At 55.2% G+C, this 12,073-nt stretch overlaps 1 protein-coding gene across 5 annotated transcripts in view; it reads right to left on the bottom strand.

Annotated features, from left to right (window-relative positions):
* UBR3 (ubiquitin protein ligase E3 component n-recognin 3) overlaps positions 1–12,073 on the bottom strand; it is a 2,710,065-nt gene that overhangs the window by 1,290,611 nt on the left and 1,407,381 nt on the right. The window lies entirely within an intron of this gene.

The following is a 12,073-nucleotide window of genomic DNA, read 5'->3' as shown; positions in this document are numbered from 1 at the left end:
CTCCGCCCAGATGAACCGCCGAGATCGACATTTCCTGCTGGATGGCCCAGAACCAGAGCTGCATCGCCTCCCTGCACAGAGGCAGTGACCCTGGCCCCTCCCCCCCCTTTTTGTTGAGGTAGTGCATGGCCACTGTGTTGACAGTCAGAATCAGGACATGCTTCCCTCGCACAGTCGGCAGAAAAGCCTTCAGGGCAAGCCTGACAGCCCTCAGCTCCAACAGATTGATATGGAGTCTGGACTCTGACGGAGACCAACGACCACTGACCGTCAACTCGTTGGCATGAGCTCCCCATCCCGATCGTCACCTCTGGCCAGGGTAGCCAAAATTGAGCCCCCTTCACCAGATTACCTTCGACGGCCCACCACAGACGGTCTTGGGCGACCGAGGGCAGCACCTTAACGGGGTCTGACATCCTGCCGGAGGTCTGTGACCACTGCATCTTGAGACCCACTGCAGAGATCTCATCCGCATTCGAGCCTCTTGCACCAAAAGAATGCAGGATGCCATGAGGCCGAGCCTCCTCAAGAACTCGAACAACGGGAGACTCTGGCCATGTTGAAACTTGTGCACCATCTGCAAAATGTGATGAGCCCTCACCTGGAGAAGGAAACACTGCCCCACGGATGTGTCGAGCACTGCTCCGATGTACTGGAGCCGCTGGGTTGGCGTCAAGTGGGACTTCTTTAAGTTGAGGGAGAAGCCCAGCCTGTGAAGTGAGTGGTAGGTGACTGACAGATGATCCAGGACTAGCTCCGGAGAGCGCGCCCTGATCAACCAATCGTCCAGGTAGGGGTAGACGTGAATGCCCCCTTTCCTGAGATACGCTGCCACCACCACCATGAGCTTGGTTAAAACCCTTGTGGCGGAGGTCAATCCGAAGGGCAGGAACCAAAACTGAAAGTGCGAGTCGCCAACTGCGAACCTCAGGTACTTCTTGTGCTTGGGATGGATCGGTACATGAAAGTAAGCGTCTTTAAGGTCGAGAGACACCAACCAATCCTGAAGTTGAAGGGCCTGGAGGACTTGAGAGAGAGTAACCATCTTGAACTTGTCCTTCCTGAGGAGCTTTTTTAAACCATGCAAGTCCATGATGGGTCTCAATCCCCCGTCATTCTTCGGAATCAAAAAATAAGTGGCATACCATCCCTTGTTCCTCTCTGCTACTGGCACCAGTTCTATGGCGCCTTTCTCCAGCAGGGATTTGATTTCCTGCGCAAGGGGCGGATCCGGACTCTTCAAAGAGAGACTCCCTGGAGGATTGTCGTGAGGCCTCTGTCGGAAAGGAAGACAGTAGCCGTGGGCTATGATCTCCAGAACCCACACATCTGAAGTAATGGCACGCCATTCTACAAGATGCTGTGCCAACCGGCGAACAATGGGACATGGCCTTGTGACTGAGCTGAAGCGGCTTCGGCAGTGCCTGAGGGCAAAGAGGCCACTGCTCGAGCGGCCTTGGCACCTCGAGTACCCTGTTTTCCACCTCTGGTACTCCTACGTTGGCCTCTTTGACTCACAGCTCGATTTACCAAAGGTCGAGTAATATCGAAAGGAATCTCCCCTCCATTGCTGTCCCCTAGGACAAAAAGGCAGAGGTTGGCGAACTGCAGCGCTCAATGACTTCGCTGCAGCCTTCGAGGTCTGCAACCTCTCAAGGCTCTCGTCAGCCTTGCTGCCACAAACATGGTCACCATCAAAGGGCATGTTGAGAAGCCGTGCTTGTACATTCGGAGCAAACCCCCACTTCCGCAACCATGCAAATCTGCGCATCACAGTGCTCGCGCCATGGACCGGCTGACACAGTCTGCCACGTCCAGACCCGACTGAACGGATTCACACATGGCCTCCTTGCCATCCTGTACAAGAGCAAGAAAGCCATCCCGTTCCTCTCCTTCGGGAATATGTTCATCCGTTAAGGAAAAACAATTCCACAGAGTATGAGTGAAACGTGCTAAGGCACACACAGAGTTGACTGCTTTCAGAGCCATGCCCGCTGAAGAAAACACTTTCTTCCCCCAACCGTCAAAACCCTTATCGTCCCTATTAGGAGGGAGGGTAGAGTACAACGCCTGTTTAGCCGGGGCCGTGGCCGTCTGCACCACCAAACTCTCCAGAGTAGGGTGCACGGATAAGAAGCCAGGGTCGCCACTGGCTGGGTGGTATTTTCTCAGCAACGACATCCCTACTGCCTTGAGACTCTCTGGAGCAGTCGAAGCCGCCGCCGCCACCCTTTTTTGCAAGGCCATATGGTATGGCAGAACCGGGTCAATTGGTGGACCTAGGTCCAGGATATCTGTCAGGTCTTCAATCTGGCTATGACCAGACTATTTCATCAGGTACCTCATCAGGAACCAAACCTTCCTCAGACATTAGACCCTTCTTCCACCTCAGAAATAATCCAGAAAGAGAGGGCACAGAAAAAGGGACAAATACATTTTTGAACTTGGCCAGAGCCTTTTTCGTGGGTTCCACCGTGTCACGGGGTACCTCTGACAAAGCATCCTCGAAAGGTGTCGAGGGAATCGATGTCGAGCGTGGCGCCGATGGCCTCGACACAGGCCTAGAGGGTGGTGCCTAGAGCGTGTCCTTTGACGGCCTCGGCGCCGATGGTTTCCTCAGAGCCGGAGCCTCGAGTGAACCACTCGACAGACATGGCGCAGATGGCGTCGACGTCTTTGAAGAAGACCTCACAGGCTCCGACAGTCTCGAGGGCGTCGAGCACTGGCATGGCTAGAGCGATCCACCTTGTCCGTTTGAGACCTCGAAGGTTCTCGATGATGGCGACGACCACCTGAGCCCGAAGGTGTGCGAGTGGTGGTTCTAGCACGTTCACGGCCGGCTTCTCTCGAAGGCACGGACGGACCGGAGCCCTGTGATAAAAAAATCACCAACATTTTCTTGCGAAATGCCTCACATTCCGCAGAGTGCTTGTTGGGACAAGCAACCCGCTGACGGGCAGAATCCTCGAACGAGGAAGGCGACCAGTGACGGCGCTTCCGCGAGTGCCTCGAAGAGGCACAAGAATGCCAGACCCACTCCGGGACCGTGACCCCCCCCCTGGACTTACGCCAGCGATGCGGAGAGTCGCCCCTCGAATCATCGGTGGAAAGTCCAGTGGACCTCGGCTTACGGGGTTTGGAAACCCTACCTACCGAAAGCCGCTTCTTCCGCTCCCGCAAGGCCTTCGACGTGAGCGACTGGCATTCGTCACAATCGTCCGTAGCGTGGTCCTCCCCGAGGCACAAGAGGCAGGCGTTGTGCGGGTCCATCAGCGACATCTTGGAGCTGCAGTCCGGACACTTCTTGAAACCCGACTGCGGAACGGAAGAAGAGGAAGACATGATACAATCTTCACAAACCAAGTTCAAAGAACAGATAGACACTCAGAAGAACCGAGGCGCCGAGATCTCCGAAGCGAACACTTTCGCGGATAAAATGGAACTGTGGCTATGGGCACCGTGCATCCTACTTATAACATCCGGTGACGTCGGCTCGACGGAGGCCCTCGAGGACAGCGTATCGACGTCATCGACGCAGAAAGTAGAAATTATTACGAAGCCGCACAGCTGTGGTAATTACCTGTCAGATATGGAATACGTCGGAGGACCCAATCCCCTCGAAGCTGAAGATAGTAATTGGACCTTTCCCAGGATGTCCTTAACCCTCTCTTTCGAGGGAGTCCATAGACACAACATTGCGTTGAGCCGGGCACCCAGGAACAGTGCTTTCTGAGGTGGCACTATGCAGGACTTTTGAAAGATGATTGAGAATCCTAACAAAGTCAAGATCTGGATGGTCTCTGCAGTGTGCTAAATTGCCAGCGTGAGAGAGCGGGATCGGATGTACAGGTAAACGTGGATCCCTGTGTGGCGCAGATGCGCTGCCACTGGGGCCAAGCATTTGGTGAAAACACTTGGGGTCGATTTCAGCCCAAAGGGCAAGGCCTCGAACTAGTAATGCCTACCCCTTGGACGACAAAATGTAGGAACTTCCGCTGCTTGCGATGAATGGGGATGTGGAAGTAAGCATCCTCTAAGTCAAGGGTCACCAGGAAATGCCCTTCCTCCAGTATTGCAACGGGACAATCGTGAACTTCTGGGATTTGAGGAACTTGTTGAGGCATCGCAAGTCTAGAATTGGTCGCCACCCTCCTGACTTTTTCCTTACTAGAAATTATCTGGAGTACACGCTTGAGCCCCAGAGGTTCCATTGCCCTTTTCACAGCATGGCCTGAACCTCCGTCAGTAGATGTGCCACGTGTAGTTCTCATCGCGTGACAAGAGGAATATGATGGCATTTACCATGGAAATCTAAAGCGTGCCCTTGCTGAAGGACATCGAGCAACCATTTGTCGGTGAAAATCTTCTGCCACTGACTGACAAATTGCGATAACCGGCCTCCCACTGGGGTACAGAATTGGGGGCACGGTCCTGGGTCTTTTCAGGCCTGCTTTGGTAACAGTGTCCTGGATAGAGGGTGCGACGACGACGCAGGGTGCCACTGTGTTAGGCTTGGAAGCGTCCCCTGTACACCTCCTGGGTGGTAGAGCGTGAGGGACGATGATAAGGGGAGGGTGGGGCAGTGAAACCCTTAAATGACGTGGAGACTCTCCTTTTAGAGGAGAGTAAGGATGGCTTCCTCTGCGGAAGGGTGCCCAGAGGACGCGCTGTCTCCATGTCGGTTTTGATGGCCTGCAAAAGTCTTGCCGACCGCCTTCCCAAACAAGATGTCTCCATAGAACGGCATGTCGATCAGCTTGGTCTGCACATCCGTGCGGAATTTGTTGGCCTTGTGCCAACCCTGGCGACGGAGGTCCACACCAATGTCCAAAGCCGGAGCTCACAATGTCTAGGGCGACGTTGATAGCATAGTCGGAAGCAACCTCCCCTTAGTGAAACAGTGCTAGGGCTTCGGCCTTCTTAACCTCAGGGAGGAAGTCGAGGATGGGCCCCAACTTATACCACAACTCCGTCATACCTTGACAGGATGGTGAGGGCATTGGCGGCCTTGACTGTGGAAGCTGCCATCTTAATTATGCGTTTTCCTGTTGCATCCAGCTTTTTCCCCTCCTGGTCTGGAGGAACCATATACTTGGAAGAGGGGCCAAGACCACTGAGTCAGTTGAGGGCTGGGATCTAAGGCACCTTGGGTCGAGTCCAGAGCCTGGTACTTCTTCTCCAACCAGTCTTTTTTCGCAGGGGTGGAATTAGGGGCCTTCATGACAGCCAGGCCATCCTCCCATATGTCATCCAACAGCGGATCAGAGACAATGGTTTTCTTGGAGGAATCCCTTTGGTCAACAAGGAAACCTTCCTTTATCTTTTCCACCGGCCATAGGTACAACTTGGCAGCCCTAGCACTCATGGAGTGGAATGAGCCGATCCCGTCTGGCGGAGATGCCCTGGAGGGCACACTGACATCAGGGGGGTTCCCCATCCGTGGTAACGTAGTCCTTAAACTCCTCTGTGTGAGTACCAGTGGTGATGGTATCTGTGTCAGTGTCCGTCTGAGCTGCTTCCTCTACCACAGAGCTACTGGCACAGGGCAACATGGGTCTTATGAGGGGGGGGGTGTCATCTGAGCACGAGGAGGCCTCAGAAGGTTTCTTGCCAGAAGCAGGGTGGGAGCAGCTGGCAGTCGCAGCTACATTTCAGCCACCAGAGTGTGTCCGGTGGTTAAGATATCCAAGGACATGTTACTGATGCATGATCAAGTACAGGAGCCAGAGCTGGGCCTCGACAAGGGCTCAATGGCTGGGAAGGCTGTTTGCCTGGCGTCTGGTTCCCCTTGGCTCCCTTCCTAATCTGAGTAAAACTCCTCTGGTAGGTCCTCCACAGTCCACTGTGACTGGGTGTACGTTTTGGGAATGGTCTTTGTAAGGATGGATAAAGACTTCGCCGTCTGTGAGGTGTTTTTCTTTTTATCAAGCTCCTCGTCTGTAGTGGAGTGGTAGCGTTCACCCCCTTCGAACGGCAGGTCTAAAATACGTTTCTGGACATCAGGGTTGAACTTTGTAACACAGATCCAGGTCGTTCTTCTCATGTCCGAGGAAAAGCAGCTGGCCCGGCCAGAGGTGTCAATGTGGGCCACGGTGGATTCATGATGTCTTGTGCCACCATCTTGGCCTCTACAAGTCCCTCCTTGAATAGTGATTGGCTCTGCATCGGAAGCTCTGGGAGGAAATCTGCAATTTCCCGCCAAAGCCTCTGGTTAACGGCTGCCAGCATGGCATCCGCCTTGGCTTGACGAAGATGCAGGGACAAGTTGGAATACAGCTTCTTCCCGTACGCCTCTAAGATCTTTTCCTCCTTGCTTAGCAGCGCCACAGACGAGGAGGCCGAGGATGATTCGAGTATAGTGAGGCCGCAGCGATCACTGAGGAATGCAGCGGAGAGTGGGCCAATAGCAAGAGTGTATCCCCCTCTGTCTGCCTCTAACTGGCGTCCAGGCGTCGATTGACCGGCTGGACCGAGTGGGGCTTGAGCCAGCCCTTTTTGGCCAAGGCGACTACGTACTTCTGCATCGGGATCCCCGTACTCACTGCGAGACGTAGCGTGAGGACTTCGGTGAGGACCCTCTCTGATGGTTGCTTGACCTCGTGTTGAGGAAGACCCAAGTACTCTGCCAGCCCTGCAAGAAGTTTGTGGAAGGCCTTGGCTGATGACGGTGTGTCGGGTTCCTCCTCCTCATCTGTGTCCACCTGGGGTTTCGGTTAGTCCGGGACCGGTGGAGGGGTGCTGGGAGCTGAAGGCTGATGTGTGGGGACCGGAGCCAGAGGCTGGTACGGAACCGCCTGCTATATCGGTTGGAGGGCCGGAGCGGGCAGCGGAGGCTGCACAGGGGTCAGGGGCGCCTGTACTGGGACCTGCAGAGCTAGAGCCATTGGCGGGAGCACATCCCTGATGGCGTCCCTGAAGATGACCCCTATCCGAGGAGATTTCATAAGCCTGAGGAACCTTTCGAAGAATCTGTCCTCACAGGCCAGAGGGGTGGTAGGTGATATTGACGGGGTAGCAGACGGCTGCTGGAGCCGTTGCGTGCTCTGCCCATACAGACGCAGCAGGAACCTGCCCTGCACAAAAGAAGGATAGGCTGTAGGCCACATACCTGGTTGACACCAGTGCCACCTTGACACTCGTTCCTCCACCTGCTCCCTTCCTTGGTGCGGTATCGGGCAGGTGTCTGTAATGTCTGGCACGGCGGCCATCTTGTCGAGCTGCCTTCCACGTGCCTGCATCGTGTTGCTTGGCTCACTGGGCACAGCCTCGTCCAGGACTCTTCAGTGTGGATCATGAGGCCTACCCTGCTCTTCAAGCCGAGACCTGGTAGGCGTTTCGCCCTCGGCGGATCTGTCAGTAGTACTGCGTATAGGCGCCCCCTTTGACATGTTGCCGGTACTAGGGCATTGCCCCTCGGGTGAAGACCCAGTAAAAGAAACGTCCGGTCCCTCAGCACTGTCACTGGGAAGATACACTGACCCCTCGGCCTGCTGGCCGGCAGCTGATTTAGCCTCAGTACTCGTGCAAGTGTGAGAATCTGAGCGGTTCCTCCCACGTGGGCGAACCCGTGGAAGAAGTCTCCCTTGCAGGGTGCACTGGAAAAGAGTGGCCCCACCTTGGGCCTGGATCAATGATTGACAAAGTCCTTCTGGTGCTCTGGAGGTGATCTCTGGAAGAGTTTGCTCCACCTTGCTGGTCTGTTCATTAGAGACCTTGAGGAAAGCGCGTCGCACGCGGTACAAGCTTGCCAGCCGTGGTCTGGGCCAAGGCAACGTAGGCAGTGGGCATGGGGGTCTGAAGTTGGAAAGAGCCCGTCGCAGGATGGACACCTGATGAACCCTGCAGAAGTGGACATGCTGCGGCGAGGAGCGTGACGCCTGAGGATCAAGTACCTGAATGATAAAAAGACAAAATGATAGAAGACAATAAGTATCTGCGCGTGGAATTACATGGCCGAAGCCAAACCCAGGAGCGCCGGTGAATTCGGCCCGTTCCCATCGACGCGGAAAAGGGGACTGAGGTGTGGCGCCAAAGGGTAGAGTAAGAGCAGCGCATGCGCCCACGGCCGCACCACCGAGCACCTCTAAATTTAAAGGGGGAAGAAGGTTTTTTCTGGTGAAAAAGGTTCTGTCTCCCATCCCTTGGAAGGGACGCCCCATGCAGTATGGAGTAAAGGGGACGGGACGTAAGAGTAGGATTCATTATGCAATGTTCATCACAATGTAATGCACTGTTTAAAATCCTCAAGAGACATTGCCACATTTTGACTACAGAATCAGAGAAAAAACTTTAGTTACGAGAGGGGTGATCAGATTTCACACAACAAAACACTTGAAATTCAGAGGATGTGGGAAGTGACAACCACGATACAATAAACAATGTTGTAATATTCATGTATCACACACGTGATTCTGAAGTAAAGATATCACTTTCCCTGAATATATTTACAGGCCGATTCATGTAATTCCTCTCAAAAGTGTCGCACGCGGCTGGCGCACAGCGTGCCCGTGCGAATGTCTGCGCCAGCCGCGAGCAATAAAATCAATTTCCGCGCACAGCGTATTCATGGATTCTCATCTCCAAAAGCAGACGTGGCGCAGAGTGGCGCAGCGACCCTGCAGCAGCGCCAGTTACGCCCCCAAGAACGCCCTCGCGCAAGGAAAAGACATCAAGATCGCAAAGGGCTGCGCCAACCCTGTACCAGTTTACCGGACTGGCAAACAGCAAACACAAAGCGGGGAACGCGTATTACGGTTGGCGGGAACACGCGTGCGCAAGAAGTTTCACACGCGATCTGGCCTGGGGGAGCGTGTGCGTGTATTTCAGAGGTGCGCGAGAAGTTCCACACGCGATTGGCCTAGGGGAGCGTGTGCGTGTATTTCAGAGGTGCGCGAGAAGTTCCACACGCGATTGGCCTGGGGGAGCGTGTGCGTGTATTTCAGAGGTGCGTGAGAAGTTCCACACGCGATCTGGCCTGGGGGAGCGTGTGCGTGTATATCAGAGGTAAGCGAGAAGTTTCACACGCGATTGGCCTGGGCGCGTGTATCTCAGGGGTGCGCGAGAAGTTCCACACGCGATTGGCCTGGGCACGTGTATCTCAGGGGTGCGCGAGAAGTTCCACACACGATTGGCCTGGGCGCGTGTATTTCAGAGGTGCGCGAGAAGTTCCACACACGATTGGCCTGTGCGCGTGTATTTCAGGGGTGCGCGAGAAGTTCCACACGCGATTGGCCTGGGGGAGCGTGTGCGTGTATTTCAGAGGTGCGTGAGAAGTCCCACACGCGATTGGCCTGGGGGAGCGTGTGCGTGTATATCAGAGGTGCGTGAGAAGTTCCACACGCGATCTGGCCTGGGGGAGCGTGTGCGTGTATATCAGAGGTGAGCTTGAAGTTCCACATGCGATTGGCCTGGGCGCGTGTATTTCAGAGGTGCGTGAGAAGTTCCACACGCGATTGGCCCGTGCACGTGTATTTCAGGGGTGCGCGAGAAGTTCCACACGCGATTGGCCTGGGCGCGTGTATCTCAGGGGTGCGCGCGAAGTTCCACACGCGATTTGCCTGGGCGCGTGTATCTCAGGGGTGCGCGAGATGTTCCACACGCGATTGGCCTGGGCGCGTGTATCTCAGGGGTGCGCGAGAAGTTCCACACGCGATTGGCCTGGGTGCGTGTATTTCAGAGGTGCCCGAGAACTTCCACAAGCGATTGCCCTGGGCGCGTGTATTTCAGGGGTGCGCGGGAAGTTACACACGCGATTGCCCTGGGCACGTGTATTTCAGGGATGCACGGGAAGTTTCACACGCGATTTCAGCAGGGTATGTGTATTCCAGGGGTGCCGGGGAGTCCTACATGTGATTTGGCAGTGTGGGTCCTCCCAGGTGTTCCCTGTACACCCTCCACGGACCCTGCAGGCAGCACACACCACAGGGGACTACCCTGCATCCCTGGTCATGTCCCGCAGGCAGCCCACCCAACATGGGCATGCCCCCCAGCAAAGGCACATGTCTCCTTGCACTAATGATCACCAACTCATGTCCCCTTGCACCCCCACCCCCCAGCACTGTGGGGCACCTGTGAGCAGGCCCCCACCCATGTCCAACTCATGTTCCCCCCTCAACCCCCAGCACTGTGGGGCACCTGCGAGCAGGCCCCCACCCATGTCCAACTCATGTTCCCCACCACCCCCAACCCCCAGCACAGTGGGGCACCTGCCAGCAGGCCCCCACCCATGTCCAACTCATGTTCCCCACCACCCCCACCCCCCAGCACTGTGGGGCACCCTCCACCAGGCCCCCACCCATGTCTCCCACCACCCCCACCCCCCCAGCACTGTGGGGCACCTGCCAGCAGGCCCAAACTCATGTTCCCCAGCCAACATGTCATCACAATCTAGATCCCTGGTCCCTATGGTCAGACTCCAAATGCAAAACACCCACCCGAGTATTGCATCCACCCACTCAGAAATGGCAATTACATGACAGAACACCAATTGCAAGTTTCGAAACAAACACATGTCCCTCACATACACCCAATGGGTGTCAGTGAATCTCAAAACCCATATCATGATATGGATGAAACCAATGAGATGATACTACACATTGAAGTTCGATAAAAAAATATGTATTAAAGGAAACATAAATAGATTCTAAAATAAAGAAACAAATGGGAATGTACAAAAATGAAAAGAAGCATGTCCGTGAAAAAAAGCAAAACCAAAAATCATAATCCAAAGTAATGGTGTCCAAAGTCACTGTCCACAAAAGCAAATCCAATGGGAAATAATAATTGAAAGCCATTGCTCCATGGGTAAATTGTGAAAGAAAAATTAAATCCAACAGTGAACTATGTACAGACGAACAAGCCAGGGTCCATTATCCCAACAAAAGAAATGAAACCTATCTAACAACACTAACTAATAAAATAAACTATATACAAAAATGTGGCCAATGTCCAAAAGGTCCAAAATAAATCAAAAAACAAAGGAAACCTAACACTACCAACATAACTATGTACAAGGGCAGCGGGCTAGTCTGACGGCTCACTTTTGGATGTCCCGGGCCAGGGCATCATCGAAATCCTGCTCAATGTCCCGGAGGCGTTCCTCCCCCATGGCACCGAGGGTCCGCAGGACCGTCGACGTGTCCACCTCCAACCCCCTGCGGATTGCCTCGAGGCACTCGGCCCGCCTCAGGGCCCTCCGCATGGAGTTCTCCGCCCTGACCATTGTGAGCCGTGCCTCTTCCGCCCGCTGCCGCTCCGCATCTATGGCGTGGCCCAACTGCTGCCACACGGAAGACACTCTCTGTCCTGGGTCCTCCTGCCCTCCGGCCGATGCCTGCCCCTCCGATGTTGAAGGCCCCGAGCCTTCATGGGTCTCACCAGGTTGCTGCTGCTGCTGTGCCTCTGCCCGTGCACTGCCTCCTGCTGCCTGCACATCCTCCGCCGGCTGGGGTGCAGTCGTTGATGTGGCCACCCCTGCTGGACGTCCGACTCCCGACTGTGGCAGGGATGCCTCCTCCACCAGCCTGGCCGCACCGTCAGAGGCAGCTCCACAGGGCACCCAGGTGACTGATGGGTGGGAAGATGGCACGGAGGATGACTGGCACGTAGGGGGTTCAGTTGAGGAGGGGGTCGTAGCAAGCCCCATCAAACGGAGGAATCCGGCATGGGTGACCTGTCCCACCATGCTGACGTGGTCAACGAGCCATTCGAGATGACGTGCAGTCTCCTCATGAAAAGACTGCAGGTCACCTCGCATGGCCCATTGACGCAACGCCACACCAGTCAGGACAGGCTCAACCCAGACCCGGATAGCCACGTCCGCAGGCGGAGGAAGGCCAGTTGTCGTTTGCGCATCCCCTGCCTGAAAACGGGTCTGGACGTAGGCATCCCTGCTGGTGCAAGATGATGCAGGGACAGGATCAGGGACAGGATTGCACACAGGCACCTCCGCGGCGGCCTGTGCTGCCTCCTGTCCCTGGTCCTGCACTGCACCACTAGCACCAGTGGGATCCCCACCTCCAGAGCCCGTCTCTGTTGCTTGCACGGCCTCCTCCTCCACCAAACCACCCACCAA

The sequence above is a fragment of the Ambystoma mexicanum genome, chromosome 9 (assembly GCF_040938575.1).
Source record: "Ambystoma mexicanum isolate Mex_15411 chromosome 9, UKY_AmexF1_1, whole genome shotgun sequence".
NCBI lineage: Eukaryota > Metazoa > Chordata > Amphibia > Caudata > Ambystomatidae > Ambystoma > Ambystoma mexicanum.
The sequence above is the reverse complement of the archived record's forward strand: the minus strand, read 5'-3'. Positions and strand labels throughout refer to the sequence as shown.